The sequence below is a fragment of the Nanorana parkeri genome, unplaced genomic scaffold (genome assembly GCF_000935625.1).
Source record: "Nanorana parkeri isolate BGI_ZX_2015 unplaced genomic scaffold, ASM93562v1 scaffold1100, whole genome shotgun sequence".
Classification (NCBI taxonomy): Eukaryota; Metazoa; Chordata; class Amphibia; order Anura; family Dicroglossidae; genus Nanorana; species Nanorana parkeri.
In genome coordinates, this window is record NW_017307368.1 from 90,131 (window position 1) to 106,437 (window position 16,307).

The 16,307-nt window shown below is 39.9% G+C and overlaps 1 protein-coding gene across 1 annotated transcript in view; it reads left to right on the top strand.

Annotated features, from left to right (window-relative positions):
* The window catches only part of ZMIZ1 (zinc finger MIZ-type containing 1), a 239,931-nt gene that overhangs the window by 27,391 nt on the left and 196,233 nt on the right, over positions 1–16,307 (top strand). Inside the window, exon 2 of the mRNA XM_018567827.1 lies at positions 5,500–5,607. The gene's annotated coding sequence lies outside the window, so the exon portion shown is untranslated. The remainder of the gene's footprint in view (positions 1–5,499; positions 5,608–16,307) is intronic.

Consider the following 16,307-nt stretch of genomic DNA (forward strand, 5'->3'; position numbering starts at 1 on the left):
TAACCATAACCTTTAATTGTTTCTTCTTTTTGAGCTATTCCTTGGTAGATGTGATTTGTTTTTGGGATCATGATCATTAAAAAAAAAAAAATTTCAGTAACTTTTGAATAGAAGATTCTCATTATGCGCACTTTAATATGATGTAGATTCATAGGTGACTTGATGACTGCGGCAGAGCAAAGCAACCCCAAACCATAAAGTTTCAACCATTATGATTTATGGTTGGTAAAAGGTTCTTCTCCTAAATTATTATACAGGACAGTTTGCGCAGCATTTTACAATATAAGGCAGACGTTATAATTCAAGACAAGATGGTAAGGAGGGCGCTGCCCATGAGGGCTTACAATCTAAAAGGGAGGGGAATTACTGTCTTTGGTGTTACTGTTACTGTGGCCAAACAACTCTACCTATGATTTATCAGTTCACAGCACATTGTTCTAGAGGGCATGGCCTGAGCCTATGTTTTCAACGGCATACTGTAGTCTTGCTCGAATGTTCTTTTTGGACAGCAAAGGCTTTTTCCTGGTACACATCCTATGCAAGTTAAATTGGTGCAGTTTTTCTCAATTGTATCTGCTTTCACTTTGACACCAGCTGTTGCAAGAGCAACCTTTTAGATCCTGTGATTAAATGTTGGGGTTTTTGGAGACTTCTGTTAGCATTAAACAAACAGCTTGGGATGTATTTGCTGGGTAGGCCAGTTCTGAATAAATCAGCGACCTTTTGAAATCTATGCCACTTGGGTTTTATTTTCCGTACAGGGAATGATTAGTTTTAAAAAAATGGTGTTCTTTTTAAATTATTTGCCAGACTCAAAGGTTTCCACATCCTTCTTCTTTCTGAGGGTCTTGGATAGCTCTCTTTATCTTGGCATGATGACCCCACACGTGTCACTGGCAAAGAACGCCAGACCCTAGATATCTGAGGTTTAAATAAGACTGGTTCCACTTGCATACTCCCCAAAGAAGGTTCTAATCACTGGCATGTAATTTTGAACACCTACATTTATGGATTTAAAGTGGTGATAAATGCAGGGATTTACTTACTTTTTCCATAAATCAGTATTTTCATTAATTAAGATACGGAGAATAAATACACCATGTCATGTTTCTGGGTACTTCAAGTGTATGCATGTATGTATGTATGTATGTATGTATGTATGTATGTATGTGAAGTCATTTGTACCACATGTTTTGCAAGAACATGTGGCATATTCAGCTGTCTATTCTCTCTTTGCTTGACTGGGAACCAAGCACTTTTTATCTTGAATTAGAATTTTCTTTTTGTCCCCTCCCTCATACTCTTACCCACTGCCAGGTCCTCTGCATTGGCTGTCAGCCAGTATTGATTGGCGCCCACCCTATTGGAGTTAACAGATGTCAGAAGTGATAGATTACGGGTCGTTCCTTTTAATTTCACTGCTCCCGGATCACAGCTTTGAGCCTAATTCCTTTTAGTGTCAGGATCACTCTCCTGTCACCCACCTCTTCCTTTAACCCTTGTGCTGCCGGTGGCCTTTGAAATATATAAAAACTAACTAGAAGTGAAGGCAACATCTGGATCTATGCCTATTTTTCCGCTCCCTTTATTATCCTTGTCATTTCTACATTCTGGTGCTGCCACTAGCCTGACTTCACACCAATGTCCATGTGTTACTCTTGTGAATAGTCATAATTTTGCATCTGCACATTATGTCAATGTGTCATATTTTCTGCCTTGTCAATATATGTTAGTGTCCTGTAGCATACATATGTAACTCTTTTGTTGAATATCTTTTATAAAAACAGCATGCCCAAACGAAGGATAAATTATGTTCCTATCAGCTACTAACATTGTGATCCGAATTTAGAAAGGCAATCTCCTTCTGTCTTGCTTTTTTGTGTAATTGTATATCTTGTGGATTAACACTTCTATTTCTGTGTAACTATTGAAGTACTCAAGGCAGATACATGCATCGCTTTCTCCAACTTGTATTAAAAATAACGTTCTGCCATGTTGTTTGAAATTTGAATTTAGTGCAAGTTTAAAAAGGTATAGCCCCATGTTTCTTGGAACAATAATATGTTCAAGAGCTTCTTAGCCCTTAACATGACCTTCCTATTATATCTAAGGCATTGCCTAGGTAGAGACTCTAGGAGTGTGCTGATTTTTATTTAAAAAAAAAAAGTAAAAAACTTGTTATCAATTGTGCTTTATGGTATTTACTTTGCGGCAATTAAAGCACATTTTTGGCTTCCAGCTTTAGCAATAGGGAATAGACTGAAAAAATAAAATCTCATACTTGTATTCATTTATTACAGCAGTGCCTAAGAATAAAGCTGAACTCCAGGCAGGTTTAAAAGAACACCAGTGAATGCAGTTGTTGTTAGTATGTATGTATTAAAATCCTTAAATGTATTTTAAATGAAACTGGTATAAATATCTACATTTAACATGATTCTGGCCTCTTGAAATACCCTATGCAGCAGTGCACAGAATGGGAGGGACAGCCAGTTGCAGCCGCTGAGCTTAGCCACGGCGACAGGATAGAGCACACACTGCACATGTGCAGGGCTCTGAACAAGAACGGCACTCACTCCTGTGATGCTGGGGTAATTTTGCGAGTTTTTGGGGCAGGATTCAGTTGGAGTGCCAATGGTCTATAGGTATGGCGGGTACATTAATGAAGATTTTTTTTACAAGCTGCTTAGTTTTTTGTTGCCTACTCGGGTATCTTGACTGCATAGGCTTTTCTTAGATAAAGAAAGGCGAACTAAGCATTTGAAATTGAAATCCATACAGTCCTGAGACAGCCCTGTAAAGCAGGGTTAGCCAAACTCCGTCCCTCCAGCTGTGGTGAAACTACAAATCCCATGATGCATCTCTCTCCGGGAGTCATGTCTGTGGCTGAGAGAATCTTGCAAAGCCTCATGGGATTTGTAGTTCCACCACAGCTGGAGAGCCGGAGTTTGGCTACCCCTGCTGTAAAGTAACGATGCCAATGTGGAGACCTGACTTTTTTTCTCCTACTGCAGGTAAGCAACACAACTAGGTACTCTCTCTGCCCTCTAGTCTGTGAATGGACAATGAAAGAGCAGCAGTAGACTGATGAGGTCATGTATTTGCTTTCTTCTTCTGTCAGCATGCTGTTGGTCAGCACATGTTAATACAAGACAATTGATTGGCCTCAACAACTGCACCTGTCCCTCCCATCCTGAGTGTTGCTGTACAGTGGATTGCAAGGAACCAGATTTATGTCAAATTCAGACATTTTATACCGGTTGCATTTAGATACAATTATAGATTTTTAATACATAACTTACCTTGGCTCCTTTAAAATTAGCAGACAAAATATATCACACACGGTGATATAACCTTTCACAGAAGGCCCAGTCTTAGTAGGTCTTACAAATGTGCAAACACGCCAAAGCAACTCATAAGTACCTATTAGTGCAATTGCTGTAGAATACAGAGTACATATGGCAAGATGGCATGGAATGAGGCAATGTGAAATAGGGACTGCACAGCACAACATACAGAATAAGGAGATATGGAATGGGGAATGTCCAACACAGCAACCACAGATGTGCATGTTCTGTGCATTGCGCTTTCCAGAGTGTGCATGGCAGAGTGTTGTCCTGTAAATCCTTAAAGTGACATTAAAGGCAGAAATGTTTTTGCCTCAACACAACGTTTATGAAACCACTTACCTTAAATGATGTTTCTTAATCCGATCATCTTCTTTCCTGTAGTTTTCAGCCTTCTCTCCAGCGCTGCTCCGAGTGTCTGATCCAGCGCTGACTCCTCTGTGATTGCTGGCACTTCCTGTCCCACGATGTCTGCATGCGAGTGCACGCGTCCATTTACTTACCTTGTGTCTCTCCTCTCATCCTGGCCGAAAATGTGAACTGCATGCGCCCGCCCCAAGATCCTTTGCGGTCGCCCGAGCAGTTCCACATTTTCGAACGGGAGCGCGCGGGGAAGATGCAGGTAATTGTAAACCGCTGTTAAAGCGGTTTATTTTTACTTTTTGCATATATCTACTGCTTGCTAGCAGTAGATATATGCAAAAAAAGCTGAGGGTTTAGAAACCCTTTAAGTCCTAATAGGTAATATTTTATAGCAAACTTTTTTTTTTTTTTTTTTTTTTTTTTTTTAGACCTGGTATATGTTTGCCAGACACACATTTTCAAAGATCAAGAAAGATCACGTTCATATTGGTAACTATAGCACTACTGATGACTGCTCCACAGTCCTTACATGCCCACACAGCCAAAATTGAGTGCCAGTGGGTTCAGAAAGGAGAGGAAGTGATATAACCACATTTCCAAGGAGGAGCTCCTCTGGCATTTCATTCAAGGCTGCCTACAGGCAGTGATAGTGGGAGAAAAGCAGCTGGCTGCTGCATAACAATATAACATGGTTGAATTCTGACAGAGATGGGCCATAGGTCTGAAGAGCTAGGTAGCAACATTTGACTATCATAGCTCTGATTCCCCAGCTGGCAGCTGGCAGCCACTGGGAGACCTGAGATACCTTGCATCCTCATCTTTCAAGATACCTTTCAAGATACTTTGCTATGGCCAGGAGGTTTGATAGCCCTGAGGGGCCCTGAGTGACTTTGGGCCCTGGAAAAGTGCTCGATTTTCCCGCCCCAAACGCTGGCCCTTGGTGTGTGGTGCAACTGAGATTTTCTCCTGAAGTTGAAAAAAAAAGGTCAACACTTGACTCATACATGCACCCAGTTTATTATTATTATTATTATAGTTGTTGTTAATATAAATAATCTATTTAATGATATAGAATGCCTAATTAAAATAGCCTTGATTTTCTAATGTAAGCAAAGTAAAGGTGCCCATACACTGCACGATTCTCGTACGAGAATCGTGGGAAATCCCGCGATCGTACGAGAATCGTGCAGTGTATGGAAGGCGTGCGACCGTTTCTACTGTACGGTCGCACGTCTTCCGTCGAACCAGCAGGCTAGAAAACCCGCCGGGAATCGTAAGATTCTCGGCGAGTTGGTGGCCTGCTGGTTCGATAACTGCCGAACGGGCCGGTGTGCGCACACTGCCCGTTTGCAGTCAGCGTAAAAGCTCGCCCCTCATTAGAGTAATCGCAAGCCCGCCCCCCAGGGGGGGCGGGCTTGCGATGATCGAGAGTACGATCTGCCTGTCCAAGATGGGCAGATCATACGTTTTTTTAATTACTTTACAACCATCGCGAGACTAAAGTCTTGCGATGGTTGTAAAGTGTATGGCCACCTTAACAGGTTTTACAGTAGTGGATCTTTTTGTGCATTTTCCATTTGTTTTGTTTAAAGAAATTAAGGATAAACTGAATTAACAGTCATTATTTGTATCAATTAATGCTTATGAAACTATTATGCATTTATTTTGTGTGTATCTACTTCTGGTGATTCTTTAAATTGTTGTTTGTAAAGTTGTTGTTTTTGTTATGACCCTTTCATATGTCTCTGTATGAATATCCAGTTATAAAGCACTTCTTATGTCTTTTTAGGACAGAGTGAGTGTTTTCTGTGCTTTGGTTGCAAGACTCCCTAAACCACCCATGTAGGACAAGGCGGACACCCTTTTTGGTCGAATATCCTTATCCTGCCCAACACTGGTAAGGGCTGCTTTTATTTGTTAGCCATACACCATCTTCTATATCATTACTGATAAGAGACCCTTAATAATCAAATCTGACACAAGCCTAAAACCTGAAATCAACTTCACCCATCTTCTTGGTTTAAGTCAGATCTAGTACAATTTCATGTCTATGGACATTAGGCTTGCTGACCAGATTTGGAGCATTGATTGGACAGATAAGTGAACCTTGTGGAATTGCTATTTCTTGTGACATAAGCCAGCCTTGGAGGTTTCTGGCTGTGCATCCTTATGCTGGGCAATCCAAATGTGTATGCCCACAGTTTCCACAAAAGTCCGGATGATGCTTTCACATCTGACCATAATCTTGGGTCTGTGATCACTTCTAGTTACATCAGTTTGTGCATTCCTTGACTGGAGCAAGACTCTGTTCTTTATTGGTATAGAAGTCAGTACATACAGTCATGAAAAAGTGAGCAGAACGTGTTCAACACTTCGCCTGAACTGTTGGCACCATAAAATTATTTCCTCCTGTGTGACTCAACAGTGTGATTTTTACCCTTGTTTTGTAATATCGTGGCAGCTGTATAATTTTGCCTTATTTTGTATGCATTTCATTCTGTGCCACCTTGCCATACCTGCTTCTATGCCCTGTTATTAACTTTGAAAGGATGTAATCGTATAGAGTGCTTCTGCACCTCGAAAGAGTCTGAATTCCTTGGTGCCAGAATTGTTTTGAGGAGGAAGCTTCTTGTTCTGTTGCTTGTCCTTGTGTCAGAGAAGGGAGGCCCCTCAACGGGGAGTAGAATCTGTTTTCAGCCGGTAAGGAGGTGATGTTCAGAAGTCATTGGGTAATGATAGTATCTTTTTACAATGGGCTTATGCTGCGGCTGTGACCTTCTAAAAATAAATGCATTGTTGTACTTCCATCAGCATTAATACTATTCTCACTGCTTTATTGGTGAGGATATTAATTATATTGGGTAGTTGGTTTACCGAAAAAGGCTTGCAGGTTTCCATGTTGAATGTTACTGCTAAAAAAATGCTACACAAAAGTAATTATGGACAGAATATAAATATTATTGCAAACCACGTGTTAACCTGGTTCTACCGTTGCGGTGTTTATAACCAGTTAACCAAATGCAGTTCGGAAATGACTTGCTTATATTTGAATTGCATATCTGATGATTGAGTCTTGTGGGATCCAAGTTTCTATCCTTACATAGAAGGCTGTACTCACCCACTGATTTCTTATTACTCTTGGGAAATCCCTTAGGTATATTTCTCTATCATTGTTTGTTTCAGCCTGGAGAGAGGGATTACCTTGTAATGGCAATGACAGGTAGGCCTGAAAAGTGGAGACTCCAAGCAAAGTTTCTGCATTATGTGTAATACCTCCCAAACATCTATCAAAGAACAATATGGTCAAATGCATTACATTGCATACATTGCATTTGCAAACACATGTTCTGCTGTATTTTACATAGCATATCTTTATATCAGGTACAGTATATGTTTGTATTTCTGCTTACAGCTGGCTCCATTGAAAGATCTTGTTGGTTTGTGACGAGTCCATTCACACTTATGCATTGTGAAAAACATGTTTTATCGTGGTGGCATTCATTTTGAATGGCACTCCAAATCACCATTACAGTAGTGGGTAATACACCTACATTGCAGTGCCCCACAGTGCACATGCCATGTATTCTAGTGCATTGTGGTAAAAGTCAGTTTTTAGTGCATTGGGAGGGCTGACTTGACATAATATGCCTTAAAACACACTCTTTTGTTGCAGTAACGCAATGCTTAGTCTAAATGGGCCTGTATTGTTTTACTCACCTTTTAATCCAGAACATTTTGAGAAACAAACAGTTAAAACAAAATTACCTCCTAGAGCTCACCGATTTAACTTAGAGGGCAAAGTTAACCAATAATTCTAACAATAATAAATGTTAGTGCGTGTTTTAATATAACAATTCCTCATGGCTTGGATCTCTTGTAGGTTTCAGTAGAAACATGTCACCTGTAGGGTTTCCATCTGGATTACATAGTTACATAGTTACATAGTTACATAGTATATGAGGTTGAATAAAGACATTAGTCCATCAAGTCCAATAGCGCATTGCTATTATGTTTACCTAATTAAAGCATAAAGTTAAAAGGATCTTTCCCCTCATAATTGTAGAGCCTGAAAGTATGGCGATGCACAACTACATAAATGTCCATTTACAGCCTATAACCTTCTCTGTATGGTTTTGGATGGGATTTGTTTTTGTTTTTTAGAGCAATGGCTGAACAGGGGAGTAGCTGTTAAGTGTAGAGTCATATATTTTAGGCATCATAGTGCAAAAAGCAAAGAAGTCTTTGAGCCCATTCACACTTGTCAGTTCCCCTGCCATAAAACTTAGTTATTAAAATGCACACCTTTAATTTATGCATTAAAATTCAACTCTTGATTTATTGCTTTGAGGCCCATTCATGTGGCTAGTTCACGGCTATGTGCTGCAGTTTAGAGAATTATTAAAACATAGGCCCATGCATGGTAAATGCACAAAAGCTTAGGTTTCTGTCAATGATGTGCATTTTTAATGTGTCTGCACCATCAAATTGCAATCTGAGTGTTCTCCCTTATTGCACTTAATGCATGAACAAATCATATTCAGTTAAGTGTATCAAAGATGCAATGCATATGCATTAGTGTGACATGACCCCTGAGTGGGTAATTCTTAAGACCCAAGGGCTACCATAGTGAAAGCGCATGGTTAGCTAGAACTTTTTTTTCTTATAATTTTGGATTAAACCCTGTCAATATGTTCTTTTATGTCTATGTTGCATTAAGGACATTTTCCTTTACTTCCTATTGTGGAGACACCGAAAGTGAGGGGAAATGTCTTCAAAGTGAGAGAAATTCTCTTAGTAGTTGTTAGAACAGTTGTCCCTATTGGCAGGTTGCCCTCTGTTCCTCTTCTGGTGGCGCCTTCATTATGGATTTCCCTTCACTTTCAGTCCCAGTATCAGCGATTGGTCATCAGGACAAATAGAAAGACTGAATCTGCCCATCTGGTACACACACAGCAATTCAAACTGGTTAGGGTTGCTTACCTTTCCCCATTCTATTCATGCACTTTAGTATGTATAATGAATATCTATAGCTAAAACTTTTTTGTTTTGTTTTGAATAGTGTGGGGAAGGATTAGAACTGCTGTCTGGGTTTTACTGCTGTGTGGGGCTCCGAGAGATTTCCCCTCACTTCCTGTCCTGAGGACAAACTCACCAGTCAGGAAGTGGAGGAATCTCTCTAACAACCACAGACAGAAGTAACAATTATTTTTAAGTGAAGTAAAAAAAGGCTAGTCCCTCTGTAAGCTTTATATTGTCTTTTTTCCTGCTGCAGATTTTCCCTCACTTCCCTCCGTCTGGTAAAACGTCTCCAGAACAGATTGTGGAGGTTAATCTCTTTGACGGGACCCTGAATAGAAGTAAAACCTGACAGGAGCTCTAACCCGTTTCTGTTTTAGCCAAAACTGAGAAAGTTTTGACTATAGATGCACATTGGGTGCTTTCTGTTTCCATATGCAACATTAACTTTCTTTAAGAACATTCTGTTGTAACCTCAGATCTTGTGCAACTATAATCACATCAGGCTTGAGCAATGGCGTTAAGTCACTTAAGGGCAATGTTCCTACTTTAGATGTTTTCCACAGGTTTAGATGAGAATGAACTGAATGTTTTTTTTTTTTTAAAAAACATAGTTTCATCCCTGAAATATTGGAATTTGATTAACTTTATTTACAATAGTCGATTTTCACTTCCTCATTTAATTGACAATGGAATAAATAAAATGCTGGACTTGAATCAGTGACTCACCAATGGCAATGCCTTCTTTCCTGTGTGATCAGGAGCTGGTATGTAACATGCTCAACTGTCTAAACACGTTTTTTTTTACATGATGTCATGGGACATAAGCAGCTCACACTGTTGTACAATCCCTAAGCAATGTTTGAAATTGGCAGTCTTTTGAATTTTGTTTCTTAATAGGTGGTATCTGTGGCTTTTTGCTGGAGAAGGCCAGATTATGTGGCTCTATGGGAAAATGTGGCTTACATGATATGTACATAATGCATGGGATGCTAGAGGATACATAATATATATTTAAGGCTGGGTTCACACCTAGGCGTATCGAATATGCGCGTTTGTCGCGCATTTCGTGCCGCACGTTTTAACCGCGATTCGCGATTAAAAAACACGAGACTAATGCACGTTTCCGAGGACTACCTGGCTGTATCCCAATGGATATGCTCAGCAAATACGCCCCAAAGAAGCTCCTGTACTTCTTTGGGCTTAGGGCGTTTTGCAGCGGGTTCCTATGCGCTGTGAAACGCCCAGGTGGGAACCATGCCCATAGGCAATCATTGGTTTTCACATGTTGGGCGTTTTACAGAGCGTAGGAACGCGCTGTAAAACGCCCAGGTGTGAACCAGGCCTTATAGCATAAGCAGAGTTTTCCTTCTGTTAGTTGTACCCAAGATAGGACCTCAGATGCCTTCCTTTTTCACCAGGTGATAATTCTGACTTCTCAGATTTCAGGAGGCCATTGTGGTCTATAAAGCAATGTGATGTAATTTCCTTTAGAGGGGAGGTCATGTGGTAGTAAAAGGTTAAAACCAAATAAATAACTTTGTTTTCATTGTATTTTACCAGAATTAAGGGGAAATGTTTGTTTGTTTTTTGATTTTATTTTTTTTCTTCAGATTTTAATAGCTGATTTATTATGAGGGCTAATAGATGAGGTGAAGCCAGTGGGGGCCCTAGGTTAAAACATAGGCATGCCATAGGGTTGATCTGGGGTTACATGGTGCCTGTTGAGATTGTTTTTTTTTTTTGTCTAATGCTAACTTCACACCATCCATGCACAGATGCACTTCAGCATACTGTATATAGCCTGCTGTTACAACTCAAAGAAAATTGGGGGAAAACAGTGTTAAAAATGTCAACTTTATTAAAAATTTGTGAATTTGTATATTCATTATTTGGATGGAGAAATTGAAATCAGTTTGAAATTAAACTTTTTCCCCCCCTAAAATGTGAACCTTGAAAGTGTTTATTTTCTCTCCAGGAACCTTTAGCTGACTTTTATATTTCTTGGGCTGGCAAAGATTTTCCAGACTTAAAAGGAGATATAGAGTTGTAGGGCATTTTTCTTCTGAGTTGCAAACACGCGTCGTACTTGGGTCAGCAAATTCCCATTGACTTCAACTGAATAGTGTAGAAGACTCTTCTTGACCTTTTTTTCCAGATGCAGCATGTCCTATTGAGGTGCATTTGAACTACAGGCCTTTTCTTACCAAACGCTGCGTTTTCTAATTTGAACGGATGCATTTGAGCAGAGCTGTGTTTAAATGGAAATGGCTGCAATGAATAAGAATGCCTGTCTACATTAATCCTTTAGACATTAAAGAGATGTAGAAGTAGATCACACCAGGACTGTTGATAAAGAGATCCAAACCACTCAGGTGAGAAGTATTTACACAATCAGTCTCCCACCAAGCCTCCTTTTCATTGGAAGTGTAGGTTTAAGGTGACTGACCACTGGAAAAGGTAGCTTAGGAACATAGCAGGTTTGAAGGAAGTAAGCTTAGGCTGGGTTCACACCTAGGCGTATCGAATATGCACGTTTGTCACGCGTTTCGCGTCACGCATTTTTACCGCGATTCGCGGTAAAAAAAACCCTGCAACAAACGCCCATTTCCGAGGGCTACTTGGCTGTATCCCAATGGAAACGCAAGACAAAAACGCCCCAAAGAAGTACATGTACTTCTTTGGGCGTAGGCCATTTTGTATCGCGTTCGGACGGGCGGAAATACGGCAAGGTGTGAACCAGACCCATTCAATACAATGGGATTTAGATGTTTGAGCATTTTGTAGAGCGTTCGTCGAGCGTTGAACGCGCTACAAAACGTTCAGGTGTGAACCAGGCCTTACAGACCGCAGTGCATAAATCTTTTTTTTGGCCACAGCCAGATTGATGGTCTGGGCCTGTTGGTAGCAAACTCATATTCTTTGTGTGATATTGTCAAATATGCAAATTCATCTTTCAGAGATAGTAACTAATCATTAAGGGTTTGTTGTTGCATTTGTGCTGGGATACTTGGATATAAAAATAACCAGACAGGGTAAGATTGCTGCCATAGGTAGATGGAGAAAAGTAATAGTAGGTAACAAGGGCAAAAGGGTCATGGTTTACTTTCTGTCGAGAACTCAAGTAGCCAGATCATATTTTTGTACTACATCTGACTCGCTATTCTTTCCTTAGATATATTCAATATCAATTTTGTTATTCCAGTCTAGTTTGGCAACAGACATGTTAACGTATCTAAGAAGCTTCTGCCCTATTTGTTTATCCACCCTCAAAAAATCATGGTACAGGAGCCCAGGGGTGCAGCTCTAGTCATTGGCTGTCTGCGACTGGCAGGGGCTGTGACAGCGTGTTCTTTCCTCAGGAAAATAATTCTGTCATAAGAACATTCCCCTGACGGGAACATTCTGTTTTTCTGCTGCTCTCTATGCGTGTGTGTGTTTGTGTACAGAACTCATGGCATATGCTTTGTAAGAAAACGAAACGTACAGGGATTACTGATTGCAATTATAAATGTATTAATTAGGTGTTCATGCTTGTGTGTGCTTATTTCTATTAAAAGCACACTTATATGGCACATATTGTGGTCCTATTTGACAATTAGTAAGCAACAATGTTAATTTCACCATTGACGTTTCATGTTTTAGGCGGAACTACAATTTTAAGCCGAAACACTACACAGGGAAATATTAGTGAAGCAATTGAGTGACAACCCAAAATATATATTTGTCACTTCTATATTACTTGCCATGCATTAAATACAAGTGGGGCCAGATGATCTCTCTTTTGGTATATCAAGATTGATCTAATTGGATATTAAAATAACAAAATATACTGATGGCCAAGATCTAGGTTTAGGATTCAGATAAACAGCATTCTCTTTTCTGTGTCATTGGCTAATTCGGAATCTGTGGCAGCATCCTTTTGTTGTTCTAGTAGGAGGCTGATTAAAGGACCACTTTGACAATATTTCTAAATGGGATCCACATTGGTGTCATATGCTCTAGTACAATATCATGCAGCTCAGTAGGCTTTACAAGATTAAACAAGGATCATAAATTAGCCACAGTAATCATGATTTAAAGCTGAACCCCAGCCTGATTTATATTAGAAAACACCAATTCAGTAGTGGTAATTAAGAAAATAACAGTAGTTTTTAAAGAAATCAGTGGAAATAGCTTTATTTTTGTGTGCTGTAGTGCCCTTGTGCTGCCTATGAAATGAGTTGTCTGGCAGGGGATTCTGGATCACATTAAGTGGCTTTACAGAATTACGGATCCTTTGACAAATGTTCCTATAAATGTATTTCAGCTGTGTATTTAGCTGCTTCTCTTGGGTTCAGTGAGTTAATCTACCTAGGCCTTGCAAATAACACTAGGGTTGCACAGATACCAAGTACAGTACTCGGTATAAGTACGAGTACATGTACCGATACTTTTGAGCTCCAGGACTACAGTAGAGAAAAATTCAGAAGGTAAAGGTACATGCTAAAAGCCCCCCAGAACCGAACAGAGTTATAATGGAGGATCAGTGCATGGTACTATAGCATTCTGCCCAGGAGGAAACTGCCCAGCTGGTACAGGTGATGTGCAGGAGTGCAAAGGGCATAATTCAGTAAGGTAGACCTATATGGAAGACTGAAAGCTAAAGTGGTAGTTCACCCTTGAGGTACTCCATAAACGTTAAACAGTCCTACAACACATGTACCTCGGTAAATGTATAGCACCATTTTTGACTTCTGTCTGTGATCCAGGTGTCCAGAAATCCGCATTGGAAACTGCTGACTATTACTTGCAATACCATGCGGCTCATGCTGTCTACGTCCTGTGACTGCACAGCCTGACTGGAAACTGCTTGAATGCATTTCCTCTGTGCCCTGACACTGTCAAATACCTAGATAGCATAGGGTAGGGGAGCAACACCATGAATTGTGTGGTGTAAGTGGTAAAAGCCGGCAGTTATCCAATGCATATTGTTGGACAACCAGCACTCAGACAGAAGTAAATATGGTGCAATGCATTTATCAAGGTACATGTGTTTATATGTCTGTTCATAATGTTCATTGAGTAATTTAAAGGTGAACTTCCATTTTTAATCAACAAACTTTGAGAAGTGTAACAATGGAGTGCAGAGTTGAGTCATTTACTGTATAAATAGAGAACGCCCTTCTAGTTAGTCTATATAGAAATTCTACCTTGGTGGATTTTTCTAAAATCTAAGTTATACCTCCCTCCCCCCAAAAAACTTACTATTGGATCATTTAAATTGTAGCATGTGAGGTGAAAGTAAAAAGTAACACTCTAGGTGTTATTGAGAAGATTGTCATAGCATGCTGTTAATTAGAATGTATAATGATCTGTCAAACATGTCATTCTACTTCTGAGCAACCCTTTCAGAGCACATACACCTCTTAGTGTCTTGTTAATGCTAGTGCACATGTGTTAGGTGAAGAGTTGGCTTCTCTGGGGACGCCCGGATCACCACAGATTTTAGAGGGTAGATGCAGCGGGACAAATAGGTTTTTTTCTACATTGGGATGTCCACTCATATCAAGTGAAAAAGCTACCTGCTGTCTCAGTGAGCTTACTTGGAAGTCCACCACATAATGTTTGTGCTTGTCATACATTCACTGCTTTATTTATAACAAATATTTTTGTTACAGGACACTTGTGGCTGCAGGTAATGTTTCACAAACCATAATGCTCCATTTTGTATTCCTGTCTTTATATCTTAAAAGGATTGTTTGCTTTTGTCTCTGTGGTCTCAAGTTCTTGATTACTGAAATGATGTGAATGGCGGAAGTTGGAAATGACATCTTCCTTATTCATTTCTTAAGCAGAATGTATATAAATGTACAAGTCACATGTGCCATTTCAGAAGTTAATAAGAAGGGAAATGATCTGCCTGATTGGGTGCTGAGCATAGCAGTGGTTCATACAGGGCATTCAGTACTTAATGCCCCCACCTTCCAGTACTTCAGAAATTGGTATTCATGAAGTGTAACACGTTTTCTTGTAATGGCCTCTCCTGCAGACAATTATTATTGTGTTATCCTTACGGTTTTATTTTTATTAGTATTTGGTTCTCATGCAGCTTTGTCTGTGTACGTAGCACTTGTTCAGCATGCAAATGCCGCCAGGATCAATGCACAGGAATGAAATCAATCGAGCAACTGCTGGCACATGGGAATGGGGGCTGGGGGCTATAACCATTGGATACTATAATACACATTAACTCTCACCTTGCAGTGTAATAGGAAGGTGGAAGCGCTTACATATATCCACTGCAATGTACATGGATGCACGCTGCCTCCTTCCTAGCATCTTCTGTAATGCCTGTATTTATTTATATTTTGTTTTATATCGGTTTTGGTCACGTAACAAAACAGGTTACTGATACCAAAATCTGATGTAACTTGGGTTCATGCATATTCAACCCAACTCTGTGCAGATCATATTTTTATCTACCATCCTAATTTATGTTGAATTTTAATTATTTTTAGCTTGCAATGTTTTGGTCAAAATGTAAACCAATTTCTATCTGGATGTAGTTAAAGGGTTGCTTGTATTCTCTGTATGGAGTCTCCGAGGATTGTATGTCGCATGCAGTGACGGCTGATTGCCAAAGGCCCAGGACACCGCTCCATGTTTTTTCTGCTGGCCATTTTGCAGTCTGCATTGTGTCAGCTCGTATAATGTAAGATGCATTTCTCCTGGCCCACCGCACATTACATTCCTATCATGTTTGTGCCTTGGAACTCTGAAAAGGTTTTTAGGGATATGAAGTGTTGGATAATAAATTCCGGAATAAGTCGAGGCTTTATATATTTCATCCAAATGCAGTTGCCGAAATAATCTGGTCAAATGAACTGGCAGTTTTAAAGCAAACCCAAGCACTGCAGGCTCTTGGTATGTAGTTTTAAAAAACAAGTTTGTCTGCCTAGTTATTAGTTTCACCAAGCTCTGGCCTAAACTCCAAATCCTTGAGTCATATCTTTGGATGGTTAAGCTCAGATGAGTACTTTTTGGTATAGGGGATAATGTTCTGGTAACCCCAATTGTGTTATAAACTAGTTAAAGAGCTCGTAGACCTGAAGTGGCTATGTGGGTATGTTTAAGGAGAATACAGATAGCATGACCTGCATGCATGTCAGTTCATTGCTTTGTGATTAAGCAGGCATCCCAAAACCTATGCCTTGGGGCTTGGCGGAAATCCACATCTGATACTGTCTGAGAAAATAACACGTGTCTTTTATTAGGGTGTCCACAATGCTCCTCGCCCTCTCTCCATGTATTATATTTTTATGGCACATGACAAAACACAGCAGGAATAACAATTCTTTGGGCCCCAAAGAAGTGTAGAAACACAACAAAAGCTGTTTAAATACAGACAGATCTTTCAGCAGTTACAGCAAAAGAAAAAGAGCCGTCAGAGCTGCGACTTTAAACCCATACTGTAACGCTATGCCTCCTAAATGAAATGCTTTCAGAAATGCTTGTTACATATATATGTGTGTGTGTGTGTGTGTGTGTGTGTGTGTGTGTGTGTGTGTGTGTGTATATATATATATATATATATATATA